We start from the raw sequence: 16,310 nt of genomic DNA on the forward strand, positions 1-16,310 counted from the left end.
GATGGTGTCCTGAGGTATTTCCTCCCAGATCTGGACCAGGGCATCACTGACTTCCTGGACAGTCTGTGGTGAAACTTGGCAGATTTGGATAGACCAAAACATGATATCCCAGAGGTGTTCTATTGGATTTAGGTCAGGCAAGTGTGGGGGCCATTCAATGGTATCAATTCCTTCATCCTCCAGGAACTGCCTACATACTCTCACCACATGAGGCTGGGCATTGTCGTGCACCAGGAGGGACCCAGGTCCCATTGCATCTGCGTAGGGTCTGACAATGGGTTTCATCCCGATACCAAATGGCAGTCAAGGTGTCATTGTCTAGCATGTGTAGGTCTGTGTGTCCCTCCATGGATATGCTTCTCCAGACAATCACTGACCCACCACCAAAACAGTGATGCGGAACGATGCTACTGGCAGCATAACATTCACGACGGCTTCTCTAGACCCTTTCATGTCTGTTGCATGTGCTCAGGGTGAACCTGCTCTCATCTCTGAAAAGCACAGGGCGCAGAAGGGATTTGTCTGTAGTGTTTGCAAAAAAAGGTATTATTTTTAAGAGTGAATTATATGCTGTCATATAAAAACTACTCTTATCTGCAGTGAAATTGTTGGTCCTTAGACAAAAATAATGAATGGCCATTAGACCAAACTCATGCTTTATTGATGTGTACAAGGATGCTACATCTAGCGAGAGCCACCTGTGAACCCATTGTCAAGAATAGTTTGATAATATCTCTAGCATATGACTAGAATCTTTGACATAGGAAGGAAGATTAATGACTAACTTGTAAGAAACAGTCAATGTAACAGCCCAAATTGCAGGGGAGGCTTTCTATGCCCACTATAATGAGTCGCCCTGGGGGGGAGGGTTATGAATTTTAGGAATATGGTAAAATTATGGGTTGGCTGGGTGTTTTTATATATAAAAAAAAAATTAATCTTTAGTTAACATGCCATCCATTAGTGCCATGCCTATAATTTAAAAAAAAATGTTTTATATTGTGTTACCTGATCTCCTGAGGGTATTTCATTGGTGTCCTGATCACCCAAGAGTTTCAGGGCCTCCTCTATGTATACTTCTCTATCTTGTATCACCAAGCCACATCCTTTATCAACTTGTCTAATTAGGACCTCTTTGTATTGTTTGATGGTTTCAAGAGGTCCATAAAGAGAATCTGAGGTGGTCATGCCCTATTTACATTTTTTCTTAGCACACAAACTCTTAAACTCACTGAAAACTATTTCATAAAAGGTATGGATATGATTGCCTTTAAAATGTGGATGTTGGTTTGAAACTTTTGTGTATTACATCATCCTGGAATGATCCTGGGAGATTAATGCTAGCTTTTAGCTCTATATCTTCATCCTTGCAATATCCTTCTGAATATAGATCCTCCAGGATGTTCAAGAGTCATCCATCTCAAAAGGGGGAGGGGGCTAATGGGAACTGCCTCTTTATTGTTACCATCAGAATATTTCCTTGATGCATAGAACCTCTTAACTGATAAATTCCATATAAATTTATTCAATAAAAAAAATAATTCACAGGGGAGTGGCAACCATTGTCCAAGATGGTTGCATGAAGTCTTAATTTCGCACACCCTCCCACTAAAGCAGCACATCCATGCATCTCAGCACACTGCCTATCACCCTCTAGATACCTACTATGTTCCTGACCTACTGAGGATGTCCCGATGGTGGCAAGAGGAGCCACAGCTCCAAAAACTCTCCAGTTTCTTCTCTCCAGTCCATAAGAGTCTCCAATAATATGGTGGTGGGAGTCACTCCAGAAAATCTATGGACAGACCCTTGGTCTCGGCCACCTTTATATTTCCGCAAGTAGAGGCGGATGCAGCGGGATACAAAGCAAATGACGGCAGATCGACCATCGCATCTTCCAGCCCAAGAAGCAAAGTCAAATTGCGCCCCAAAAGGGAATCTTCCTCTGTGACATCTGAAGTCCCCTGTATGGAGGTATGTGCCCAGCCCACACAGCAATAGACTGAGGCCTTGACTGTAGATCCCATTGCCTCCTTTCCCATAGTGGGGCAACAAATCTCTGATGTTGTGTTGAAGGACATGCTATTGTCACTTCGCTCCATTCTCTAAGCCAATATGCTGGCCTGCTTTAACAAATATGCAGCAGAAATTCAAGACCTAGGAGACAGAGTGAGCTATTTGGAAGACATTATGGGGTTATGCGCAGAATCCTACAATAACATGGTGGATACACATGTGACCCATATCAATGACATCTCCTGGTTAAAGTCCAAAGAAGGTGGACCTGGACGACCACTGCAGGCATAACAATTTGAAACTAAGGGGCATACCAGAATCAGTGCAGGCCTCCCAGCTCCCTCACTTTGACCGTGACCTTTTCCAAGCAGTGGCACCCACTCTAATAATAACAGATCTCACAACTGACAGAATCCATAGAGCTCCAGAACCTTCCTTTTGCCTCAAGAAGTACCTTGGGATGTCCGTCTGCAGATGCACTAATTACCAGGCGAAGGAAACAATCCTCCACACATTCTGCAAAAAGGATCAACTTCCTGTACAGGCTGCATCGATACATGTACTTCCTGATCTCTCTGCACATATCCTACAAAGAAGGAAAAACCTAATATCCATTGCCAAGGCTCTGCGGAACCACTGTATAGCATACCAGTGGAAATACTCTGCCACTTTAAAGGTCACACGAGATGGATCCATGACAACCATCAACACCCTACCAGAAGAGCTCAACCTTCTGAAAATCTGGAACATAGTTCCAGAGCAGGGGTGGACTGACCATTTGAGCACTAGGGCACTGCCCGAGGGCCCGGGGTCAGTAGGGGGCCCCATGAGATGCCCCTGGTACCTTTCATTGGCTTTTTCACAGGCTTTTTTGGGTGTGGGCAAGGACACAGGGGCCACATGATCCCCTATTGCCCAGGGGCCCCATGAGTTGTCAGTCCGCCTCTGTCCTGGAGAATCCACCCCAACACTATCCTCTCCTTCATCAATCCAAAACCTCATGGGAGTGGAATAAAGTCACAAGTAAGCACAACACCAAAACCAGGAAAATCTGGGATCTCATACCTGATTGTTTCAATTCTCTCACTTCAAGCTGCTGACCCAGGAGACAGGGTTCTTTTCTTATTCCCTGTTGACAAGCTTGTACTTTTTTTTTTTTTGTTTTGTTTCTGCATTCAAGCTATACATAGTTATTTTTTGTACATTCATTACCACCACAGGTTTATAATGGCTGCACTTCTTAGCCTATCAATGTTTTTGTTATTTGTTAACACTATAGGTGTCCTTTTATGAAACAGAGATCAGCGGTGATCCTAAGGATCGTTGCTGATCTCCGATCATTAGTGGTTTAGGAAACAGAGATGATCAGAGGAGAACATGTTCTCCGCTGATCATCTCAGCACACAGATGACCAGTATATGAAGGAGCGATGTCAGCCCTTCACTGGCGATCTGTGTTCTCCCTCCAGATTCTCCAGCCCAGAGCTGGAGAATTGGAGGAACCGCAAACGAAGCAGCGGTAATTTACCGCTGCTTAGTAAACGGTGTTTGACTGATCTCTTACTGTAATCTCACGAGATTATAGTAACAGCAGCCATTTTCCAGCATTCAAAACGTATGTAGATCGCTTCTCTCTTCATTCGGAGAAGCGATCTACACCACATCATAAAAAGGCATTCAGAGGAGAACTGAGCAGCGGTCATTTACCACTGCATGATAAAAGGAAACCTTAATCTCAAGGCACCATGGTTAATCTACTGTGTACTCTACCTAATCCCACATGGAGTCAAAGATTCTCAACAAGGCAAATATGCTACTGAATTTCAGCTGTCCTACCACATCGGCTTACTTCCACAGGCACAAGATATGGAAGGACTTTACAATAACACACCTATATTTTCATCCACATGTTCTTTAAATTGATGTCAATCAATGCCCCAGGTTTAAACCACCCAGTCAAATGAGACTCCCTTTGGAAAGAAGCCTTCAAAACCAAGGCAGACACACTTCAAAGCATCAGCAGCTCTGAAGTGTCAACATAAAGACATTCCCTTTATATTCTCCGCTGACTACTCCTCCAAAAAAAGAGCTGTAGGCATAGCCAATAAAAACTCAGTATCCTTTACTCTTCACTCCTCCGTCATAGATGAGGGTGACCGGTATATTATTTTAATCTGCACTATTTAATGCTAAAGATTACACCATTGTAGAGGCATATGCACCTAACTCCAAGCAAGGTAACTTTTTCCATAAGCTCTTCAAATGTATTGCCAAACACACAGGATGCTTTAATAGTTTGTGGGAATATAAATCCCACTGTAGCTCTCCTCCACTTGGATTCTAAGTCCAATAGGAAAGCTTGCACTTCCTCTCTCTCTCCAACCTTATGTTAACAAAAGACATGTCTAATGCTTGGCAAGTATTACGTGTCTCAGAGTGAGATTACACATCCTACTCTCCAGGATGTAACTCTTATTCATGTATTGAGCTTTTCTTTGTGAACAAATAGTTATTACAAAGGGGGTCCTCCTCTGATATCGCCAATATCAAGTGGTCTGACCACACATCTGTCTCTATCACAATATCAGAACAGAACATCTGTCACCCCAACTTGGTATGGCATTGTAACAACAAAATCATCAAAGACTCTGCATCTAACAATATGCTAACTCAGAGTCTCCATGATTACTTTTCTACCAATGACACACCTGACAATGATATTTTTGTACTTGGGAATGCACACAAGGCCTTTGAATGGGGCAGTTAATCCAGTTAGGCGCTCAGGCCAAAAAACGTATATCCTTTACAAAAAGTGCTATCTGCGTTATGTGACTTTTTTTATTTTTACATTAATAAAATTTTATTAAGGGGCGGTGTTACACAGCTTTAGACAGCATAAAATACAAGTATTGTAGTTAACATTTATTAAAAGGAATATAAAAATAAGTTGGGCAGTGCTGGTCCTCATGAATATTGAAGTTAAAAAAATAATAATTTAGTTCAAGTTCATGGCGTGTCCTAATTCCTCCTTCCAAAAGCCCCTCGCCTGCCTCTACCTCTGTCTCTATTTCCACCTCTGTGTGATGAATTCTTGTTGTTGCTCCTTCTGTTGAATGATCTGCCACCATTGCTGCCCCTACCACATGGACTTTCTAGGTCTCTCCTTGATTCTTGAAGTGCTGGGAGCTTGGTTGCCACAGAAAGCTGCCAATGCCTTGAATCTTTCCTGGAATCTTGAAAAGTCTTTAAAGTGTCTTCCTTAACATCAAAACAAACACCCATGGAATCCTTTAGGGGGCACATCCTCTGAATTTGGGAATCAATGTCTTCTCCCATTTGTTCTTTAATTGCACACCAAACATAGCTCAAAGTATGGACGGGAACTGAAGTCTTCAATACAACTGTGACATAGCCCTTTTCCATATTAAGAAATGATCGTTGTTTTAAAGATGAAGCTCCAGAAATATGTGCCAAAGCTGCTGCAAGCACGTTTAATGCCCCTTTCTTTTCAATAAGTTCTTCAGCATATACTTTAAAATGTTCAATGACATCAGCTGGGATGGAATCCAGTGACTTTATTGCATCAGCGCTGGAGGACTGGGCAACATTCAGTATGGATGGGATACCAACCCACTTGAACTTGATACCCGTGCTCCTCTCCACAGCTTGGAGGTAATGTCGGTCTCTGGGTTCATAAAGAGAAATACAAATTCCTGTGCGCCCAGCTCTACCTGTACATCCTGAATGATGGACATATACATCCGCTTCCTTTGGTGCAGAATACAACACAACTAGATCAACTTCTGGAATGTCTAGACCTCGAGCAGCAACATTTGTTGCAATAAGAACTTCAAATGATCCTTTTCTAAAGCCTTTCGAGATGACTTCACGCTCCTTTTGCTGAAGTTCGCCGTGTAGAGCTTTCGCAGACTGTTTCAGTGAGCCACAGTTGGATGATAATTCATGAGCTTTTAATTTGGAGTCACAAAAAATGATGGTTTTCTCATGGCTTCCACTATAAACTTGGATAATATCCTCCTTTTTGGACAAACATAATTTACCTTTTCTTTTCCCCTTCTGACTTAGACATCTTGAACCGTCCCTTTACCACTTTGGAAATAACCAAAACAACTCAATCTAAGCTTAATGGTAAATCCCCAAGCCCAGATGGGTCCACTAATAAATACTACCAAATGTTCAGCTCCCTGTTAGTTTCTCACTTACATTATTTAACGCTGCTCCCAATAAGGCTACCTTTCCCCCAGAGATGCTTAGGGAGCACATTGTTACACTTCCAAAGCCCGGAAAAAAATCTGACAGCCTGGCTAACTTCAGACCCATTTCTCTTCTAAATGCTGATGTTAAACTGTATACCAAAATTTTTGAGACTGAAGAACATATTGTCCAACCTTTTTTATTTATATTTTATTACCATTTCACATATACAAAAGCCAATAAAACAAACATATACATATAAAAATTCTCAATTTTGTATATCTATATATCAAAACATTCCCATTCATCTAGTAATCTATTTACCCCTCACCTTCCCCCCTCCCGACCCTGATTATGCATTTACCAACTCTTTTTAGTATTTCCTATTCCACTATTGCTATTACTTCAGTAATACAGTTATTGTACACAATCTAGGTATCGATTTGATTTTTTAAATTTTTCACACTTTTCCCACTTTATACAGAAAACCTCCATTTTGTCTTCATCCATATGATAAAGTTCCTCTATTCTGTACATCTTCTCTACCCTATCCACCCAATCTTTTATTTTCTGTACTTGTTGTTCCCGCCAAAACTTGGGTATCAAACCCTTCGCTGCATTCAAGTAGTACAATAGCCCAGATTTTTTATATTTTTTCACTGAAAGCTCGGTGCCATAAAAAAGACAGGTCTCTGGGTCCTTTAAAATATTATTCTCAGTTATTTCTTGGATTAAACCCACAATACCCCCCCAGTATTCTTGAATTTTTTGACATTCCCACCATATGTGAAACATTGTACCTCTCCCTCCACATCCACGCCAACACAAAGGTGAATTGTCTCCACTTATTCTATATGCTATACTCGGTGTTATGTACCATCTTACTAAACACTTATAATTCATTTCTATCTCTCTCATATTTACATTTCCGTGAATTAAACTGTATATTTTCTTTTGCTTTCCCTCATCAATTTTTATTCCCGTGTCCCTTTTCCATTTCTCTATGTATGGTGGTCCTTTTAACCGTGACTAGTCCTGTGAGAATATTATATATTTTTTAAATCCCATGCTTCCCATCTCCCTGTGAATCTACTAAGTGCTCAAAGGGGTTCCAATCCTCTTTTTTCCTTAATGGCTTTGGGAGGTTCCCTACAAAGTGTTTTAGTTGACCGTATCGCCATTCGTCCATTCTAGAAAATATTTCCCTCTTACTTTCTAATTCCATATTGCCCAACCTGATACAACCACACCAAACTGTACCTGTCAGAAAAACTTCTGACTCCAGTAGGAGTGTACTCAATATTGTTCACTTTGCAGGAAAAAGCTGAACTCCTGCTCTGATGCTCTCCATAGACCTAGAGAAGGCACCAAAGTCCTGCTCATTATGCTGGAACACCATATCCCAGACATTTCTTTGAGACAATGGGATAAATACAGTATACAATGGATTTAAGATCTCCTGTTATGCAATGCACCCAATTTTATTGCAAAATAAAGGCTTCTTTGTTTCTGTTATTTTACCCTATACAGTATTTACCTCTTTCTCTCTACCTTTCCACCACCTACTATTAATTTACACCACAAAATCTGGTGGTTCTTCATTAGTCTATACAAATACTCCAAAGGGACTACCCTCATCTATAACACTACATCACAAACTAATAGTCAGTGCTTCACTGAGAAACAGATCTTCAATCCTCCTTTTCTGGCCACCAGTGGCTTCAAGCCATTAATTACACCCACTAGATCACACACTGTTAATCAATGGGAATTAGCCCTAAAAACTTCTCTTAGATGGTACCTTACCCCTTGTAGATTGGCTAAAATGTTTGATAAGTACTCCTCCTTATGTTGGCATGGATGTGGTGATTCGGGTAGCATTCTGCACATCCTATGGTCTTGCAGGAATATTCGTAGATTCTGTTGGAAAGTTTTCCAACTAATTTCTGACATCACTGGTATAATTACTTCCTTAGATCCAGCTTTAACTTTACTAAATCTAGGAACAGATACATTTCCTGTTTCTTATCACAGCATGGTAACTAATATCCTACTATCTGCTAAATTGATCATTACGAGACATTGGAAACAGAATTTAGCTTCCAATCTGTCAGAAGTCACAAATATTATCTATCAAGATTATCTTTATGAAAAATCACTGGCTTTGCAATCTAAATCCTTCCGTACCTATCCATTTGGAAACCATGGACTTCATGGTATTTCATCTAGATTTCTTAGACCAACTTAGGTCATAAGCCAAATACATGATTTAGTGATGTTTCATTTTTAACAAGTGCCTTGTATTGTTAATTGGACATTGTTACTTGAACATTGTTAAGTGATTACTGCCTTTAGATAATCCTAATGTATCTCTGACAATGGTGCCCATACATGTATGTGTGTTCCTATACATGTATGTATGTTACTATACTTATTCTTCTGTCTACACTTGTTATGAAAATACTATCTACCAACCCTTGAGATGAGCAGCTGCATCTGCAACAGTATGTAATAGTGTTTATACAGAAAAAAAAACAAATAAAAATATGGTTCTAAAAAAAAATAATTCAGAAAGGTTGGGGGGATTTGAAGGGGCAATGTTTAGACCTTCTCTTAATAAATTCAGCTTGGTGTCAGTGGACTGGAGAGGTTAAAGATCTTGATGGTGGTATGGGAAGGCATTACCTCCTTGCTCTTTTTATGTGCCTTTTTTGGTTCTTTTCAGCCCATCCAAGTGCCAACTATGATCACCCACATGGGACAAACTCCAGTGCATTGCTCCTTTTAGCCTGAATATGGTTTGGTATGCATGAGCTATTTTTTTACTGTTTATTCATATGACTATAATATTTACATTTTGAGAGGAGATGTAATATGTGATAAGAATAGTGTGTTTTGTATAGCTTTGGGCCATCACACCAGTCCACGGATGGGAGTCTTTGTAGCATTATGTGATTTGACCCATTTGTTATAAAAGAACTTTCCTTGCAACTGCCAAGTTTGGCTCTGAGGACGAGGGGATCCCCCCTTGAAACACATCATCCTTTTGGATGGCCCTACTGTGGTTGGGACCTGCCTAGGTGACCAGGTGCATTGTGGACTCTGATATGCCTTTATTTATGAGTTGTTTGTTAGTATATCTTATCTTATTTATACAATAAAGCTGTCAAAGTTAATGTGAAAGGCTGGTGTACCCTCTGTTCCTTGTTTTCCAGTATGTCACACTAATATGACCAGATGTAACAGCCACACAAGGCATGGTGAGGCTGTAGGTAGAGAAGTTTGAAGAGACCTCTGTATTGGTATTGCACCTCTGTATTGGTATACCAAGAGCCAACAATTGGATAAGCAAGGTTAGCACCCTATGGTAGTTGTAACCCTACTTTCCTTGTAGTTTTGTTTATAATAATACAGACTTTGGGTGGATGAACTATAAGTACACATCACACTATTTTACCAATAAAAATACACAAACTGCACTAAAACAACAACTTGAGGATGCAGGGGGGTTGCATTGAAGGCATAGGTCTTGTTATGTTTATTATACTAGGAATCACTGGGTCTCTTAGAACTTTGAGGTAGCCCCTACTAGAAGCAGGTAGCCTATAATGTACCCCTACTGTATAGCCTAGGCATTGGTGGTCAGAGGTGAGCAGCTTGCAATGCACCCTATAGGGCTCAGGTTTATACACTATAGACTACTTCAACTGTACACTTTCAAATTGTAGGTAGGATTTTTCAGAAGAAAATTTCCCTCCTCATTAGTGGTTTCTATGCTGAGAATGTGCTTTATGTCAGAACTTTCCAATTCACCAGGTCAAATCTTATTTTGGTAGGAACATCAATGTTTAATGGATGAATAGAAATGTAGTGTGCGTTTCTCAACCCTTAAGCCAGTATTTTTAAAAACCTTTCTTTTTTTGTAGATCCAGAAGGGTCATACTACTGTCCCTGGGGCCCCATAAATGCTGCATGGGCTGCTATGTCTTCATCTATGCCCTTAATTATACACAACAATGTGTTACTGACAGCCAGCAATGTGATGTGTGAGTTAGAAGTAAATAAAACATATATTTATTTATGATGCAGTTGAAGATAAGGTTATAGGACATAAAATACTGCATAAATCACAATAAGAAAGCAAAATCACATAGTCTCTTGATATACCACCCCCTAACCACTCAAACTCAACTTCACCACATACAACAACTGCTTTGTTTCTTTGTTGGAGCACTTTGGAAATAACCTAGTGCTTCTCAAAAATATTGTAGGGGATCATTATGGGGAAACAAGTGACCTTCTTTTAGGAAGATAAGGATAAAAGTGGACACACCCCAAATCCACAACTGAACCACCAGATTAGGCTTATCATTACATTTCAGGCATCAGACTTTATACTCATTGATTTAAAATAACGTTGCTTGCCACCCAACCACAGTTGTGAATGTCTTTGTTTGTATGCTAAAGTAATGTAGGTAAAAAAACCTTGAGTCTTTACAACCAATCTAAAATTGTGCATGTCCAAGGAATGGCTTGAAACTACAGTACTTAAAGCTAATACCACCCCAGATATCTCTATCACTACACTCTGGCTGACATACAAAGCATACATGAGAGGTATCCTCATACAACTAAACTCCCGTATTAAAAAGCAGAGATCCCAGCAAACAGACCTACTATTGACCTCTATACATATAAATGAAGAAATTAATAAACAGAATCCGAACCCTTCCACATCCGCGGCCCTAAATAGAGATAGAAATAAATTACGTGCTATTTTACTACACACCTATGACACGAACCTCCTAAGAACAAAAACACAATTCTATGCACTTGGTAATAAAACAGGTTCTCTTCTCGCCAAAACCATTAAACAAAAAAGACTTAAAAACAAAATCTCCACAGTCCAACACCCAAACTCGCGGACCCCATTATCGAACCCACAAGACATAGCTAATGCATTTGCATGCTATTACCAAACTCTATACAACATAAAAGATGATCCGGATACAGTACAACCAACGAATCCCTCCATTGAAAAATTCCTAAGCCGCACGGCTCTTCCTCGACTCACCTCTTCCCAACTTGACTCCCTCTCTGTGCCGATTTCACCCGCAGAGATTGAGAAAACTATTAACAGTTTACCCGTGAACTAATCACCAGGTAATGATGGTTTTACTAACGAATATTACAAATCGTTTGCACCCAACCTTAAGTCACATCTCTCTGCCCTTTATAACCACGTTGCTTCAAAGGGGGAATTTCCCTCTGATATGCTACAATCAATAATTACCACTATCCCAAAACCAGGTAAAGACCCTCAATTAGTCCAAAACTACAGGCCGATCTCATTACGTAATACAGACTTAAAAATATACGCCAAGATAATAGCTCAAAGACTGCTCCCATACCTTCCTACATTAATTCACCCTGATCAAGTGGGATTCATCCCTGGGAGGCTGTCAAGGTCCTACCTTTCTTCAGAGCTTGTGCATCTCCATGAGCTGGCATCCATCTTGGTTTTCTGCAAAGCATGGTGAGAACCTTTATGCCTTCAGGCTTCTGCGGCTCCTCCTCAGAAGGGTGTGGTTGAGCACATTTAAACCTGCTGTCTGCAAGTGTGCTCTGCACTTGTGTCCTGTATGTTGCCCTGTTGCAAGCTCTTGTGTTGTTCCCATTGCTCTCCTGGTAACCGACTCGGCTTGGACAAGACTACTCTCTGCGTTAACCCTTTATCTGACCTCCCGTTGCTGAACCCGGCCCGTGACCTGAGTATTCTTTGCCTACCGTCTAGTACTGTCTGCTCCGTTGTTATTGACCCGGCTTGTCTGACTACTCTACTCGTGTTCCCATCTATCTCCCACCAGCTGTACGCCATTGGCGGCAGTCGTTATCGCAGCTGGGGTCACTCGGGGGTCGCGACCTGGTCTCAGGCTGCGTCAAGTCCATCCCCACCATCAGGGGCCCTGGTGAAGGGTAGCCTGAGGCTTAGACTCCGTGCCCTGAGGGACTCTGGTCTGTGGGTAGTGGCTGTTGTCAGTCGCAGCGTGACCGTACCATAGGCCTGTCTGCCCATTCCAGCGTTCCTGCCCTGACAGAGGCAGGCCCCAGACGCGACCCGATGAATTATATCACTACTGCACGACCTTGAATCTGATAACCAACCCTCACTCCTACTTTCACTTGACGCGGAAAAAGCATTTGATCGAATCCATTGGCAATTTATGACACTTACACTCCAGAAATACGGAATAACAGACTGGATGCTGTCAGCGATTCTCTCCCTATACTCCAAACCTTCTGCTAGGGTACTTACGAACGGCACGCTCTCACAACCTTTCCCAATATCCAATGGCACTAGACAAGGATGCCCTCTTTCACCCATAATTTTTGCGTTACTTATCGAACCGCTAGCGTCCAATCTCAGACACGATCCAAATTTCACGGGAGTTAATTTTTTTAAGTGCGAACATAAAATTAGTCTCTTTGCGGACGACATTATTCTAATGATTACAAACCCCAACAAATCGCTTACAACAATTCGCACCCATATCCATGCCTACACAGCAGTATCGTACTACAAACTCAATGAACCCAAGTCTTCCATCCTAAACCTCTATACACCTGTTGCAACCCAGAAACTACTTACTAAACGGTTCCCTTTCAAATGGGAAAAATATAGCATACCCTATTTGGGGATCAAACTGACTGCCAAAACAGGCCAACTCTATACAGCTAACTTCAAACCGTTACTTGACACAATCCCACAAGAGCTCAGAAGCTTCCGCACAAATACCCTTTCAACACTAGGCAGAATAGCAACTATAAAAATGTGCATATTGCCCAAAATACTTTATACTTTCCGCATGCTTCCTATTCCAGCCCCCTCCACCTTTTTCTCCAAACTTCAAAAAATCCTAAACAATTTCTTATGGAATTCCAAACACCCTAGGTGTACTACAAACCTCTTAATACGTCCACCTGCCAGAGGGGGAGCAGGTCTCCCGCATATAAAATCGTACTATCAAGCCGTTCTATTAGACCAGCTCTTCTTCTGGTGGCACCCGTCCCCGGATAAAACTTGGACAGTCATGGAGACATCCATGCACACACCAAGCTCACTAACAGATGCCTTATTTGTGCCTCGTGCGGCCTGGAATACACCTCTACATACACACCCATGCGTGCAAGCTTCCTTGACGGCTTGGCATGACTTCTTAACTTATACTTGCTCCAGTAAGGATAATCTTCGAATTCTTACACCGCTTTCATCCTTACATTTTGTATCCCCGCATCTAAACCTGGCCTCATGAAAAGTGCTTGGTATATATCATATCCAAGACCTTTTTAGCACCCACAACCCAGATACATTTCAGACTCTCCAGAAGAAATTTCGTCTTCCTGATAAAGACCAATTCACCTATATGCGAATAATCCATTCACTTCACAAAACAAACATACCACTTAAAATAGAAATCCCAGCTACTGCACATCACTTCCTGAATAGGACCATATATCCGAAGAAAGGAATATCTACTTTTTATACACTTCTAACTATAGCACAATTCACAACTTCTACTTCATCCTTGACTAATTGGGAAAAGACCTTAACACTCTCGATAAGCCCACACCTCTGGGAAACGACCTTCAACATTACTTATAAAGCGTCGAAATGTAGTGCCCATTGGGAATCATACATGAAAATCCTCCACCAATGGTATCTTACCCCCACTAAACTAGCTCTCTATTACCCTCAACAGTCCCAGGCGTGCTGGAGACATTGTGGAGAAACTGGCTCCCTCTTCCATGTGCTTTGGTCATGCAAATCTCTCAAATCTTACTGGAATACAGTCTTCCAATTGATCTCTTCAATCACAGACACACCTGTGACTCCAGATCCTGCCCTGGCCCTCCTTCATATAACTATAGATAAATTCCCTTCAAACTCACGCATCATTATCTTACACATCCTAGCGGCGGCAAAGATCAACATCACCAAACTCTGGCGATCCACATCCTCTCCTCTGCTCTCACGTCTGGTGAATGACCTCAACCTGCAGTGCGAGATGGAGCGAAGAACGGCCATTCGAAACTCTATGTGCCACAAATTTACGTTACACTGGTCTCGATGGCTAAACCACCCCAACTGTTCAATTAACTGATTACTAATTTCAATTTTTTTATAGGATACATACTTTTAAGATAAAGATAACGGTGCCTAATCCCCCTCCTCCCCCCTTTCCCTATTTCTTTCCAATCCCTGTTTAAATTTATAATCCAATCTATATCCACCTTTAAGATCCTGTTACTCCAACATGGTTCACATATTAATTAGCATACCTCTCATGTAAATATGACTACGATATTCAGTTCCCCGGCCACATGGTGGGGACTTGCAACATCTTCATCTTCTTTACATGTTTTCAATCTACATATGTGTACCTTTCTACTTTAATGGTTATATATTTATACTGATGTTAAAAATCTTCTCAATAAAATATTTGAAAATAAAGCGAAGTTCTACTTGACCTATCAAAAAATAAAAATGTCAGCAGCTACAAAAACTGTAGTTGCTGACTTTTAAAAAACAGCCACTTACCTGTCCCTCAGTCCCATGGTGTGTCCCCCGCAGCCCGTTTCACCGGTTGGCCAGTATTCCAGGAGGCCAGTATCTTCAGTGTGGTGATGTGAGTGTTCATATTTGCATGGGGAAAGGGGGTGCTTTAATCTCCGTTAAAACATTTGAACATTTTATTTATTTATTTTTACACATCCCCAGTTAATTTTTTAATCAACTTTACTACTATCACAAGGAATGAATAACATTCCTTGTGATAGCTGGAGCAGTGACCGGTACACTTTACTGTGAGATATGGGTCTATTAGACCCCAGATCTCTCCTCTGTGCTTTGTCCCTTCTAGTTTTATAGACCATAAAGATGTTGGGGGAATAGAAGTTCCTCCTTCTTCTCTATGGTGTGCCACAATGATTTCAGTCCCAGGCTCCCTGGTGGAATGAGAGAGCCTGGGAAGGTGGCAGAAGGTGAAGGTGGTGGGTGTGTGTGTGTGTGTGTGTGTGTGTGTGTGTGGGGGGGGTCATATTCTGTCACATGTAAAAGTGATCCAGTGGCTGTACAGCTGCTTGGATTATCTTTACATTTATGAGCATCGCCAACTCTAAAACAAATATACCAGGGTCATGACTGCAGATGCAGCCATGAATTTGGTAGAACCTCTGAAACCTGAGGACATAAGGCTATGTTCACTTGGGGAAAGTTCACCTGGGGAATGTGGTTAAAACTTACACATATGCACAGAATTATGTGATACAAATAAATAATTACAATCTGAAAACAATTTGTGACACTCATGTATCCAGTTGTATTGACCAAACACATAACAGATAGACTAGTCATATTGGCACTTTCTGAAGCCCACCTATAAAAGTAAATAGGGGTGTGGGGTCCCATGAGTGATGTTATGTGGTCATATTTGGTTACGTGGCCACACTTCCCCCCCCCCCTCTTTTTGGTTTATGTACTGGGATCCCTGGTCAGTAAATTAATGGGATGTCACTCATTGCTAGGAATAAAGAAAAAAAAAAACTGAACCAGAACAGCCAAATGTTGGTCTTAAGCTGGGTTTGGACCTCTGAACCTTGAGCTCATCCTTAAATGTGATAAATATATGAGATTGGAAACAATTATATATTCACTGTAAGGATTGGCATAGTTTTTTCTTTTGTACCAACCTATTTTCGACCATTTTTAAACTAAGCCACTAAGAGGATTTAGAATTACTTCTCATTGAGCTGTTCTACTTAGGCTAGCCAAAAAAAGCTATTTGGTTTAAGTGGGTTGAGCTTTTCTGAGTTTAGTACTCTCAGATACCTAGTTGTTCAGTGGAAACTGCAAAATTAGTGGTTTGAGTTTTTCCACCCTAGCAATCTTTACAACTCAGTGGGCAGTTTCCCAGTTCATATTCTGAAGACAGAAATCCCAAATGGATGACAGTTTCAAGAGGATACAGCTCTAATATAAACTAAATCTGAGTACAAATACCTCTTTAATACACTTAAAAA

General features: G+C 41.1%; 1 pseudogene; it reads right to left on the minus strand.

Annotated features, from left to right (window-relative positions):
• Positions 1-5,033: 5,033 nt before the first annotated feature.
• On the minus strand, positions 5,034-12,615 carry LOC149463277 (nucleolar RNA helicase 2-B pseudogene; annotated as a pseudogene).
• Between the last annotated feature and the right edge of the window lie 3,695 nt (positions 12,616-16,310).

This window comes from Staurois parvus, unplaced genomic scaffold (assembly GCF_062004578.1).
Source record: "Staurois parvus isolate SC_StPar_1 unplaced genomic scaffold, SC_StPar_1.0 ptg000155l, whole genome shotgun sequence".
In the NCBI taxonomy this organism is placed as follows: domain Eukaryota; kingdom Metazoa; phylum Chordata; class Amphibia; order Anura; family Ranidae; genus Staurois; species Staurois parvus.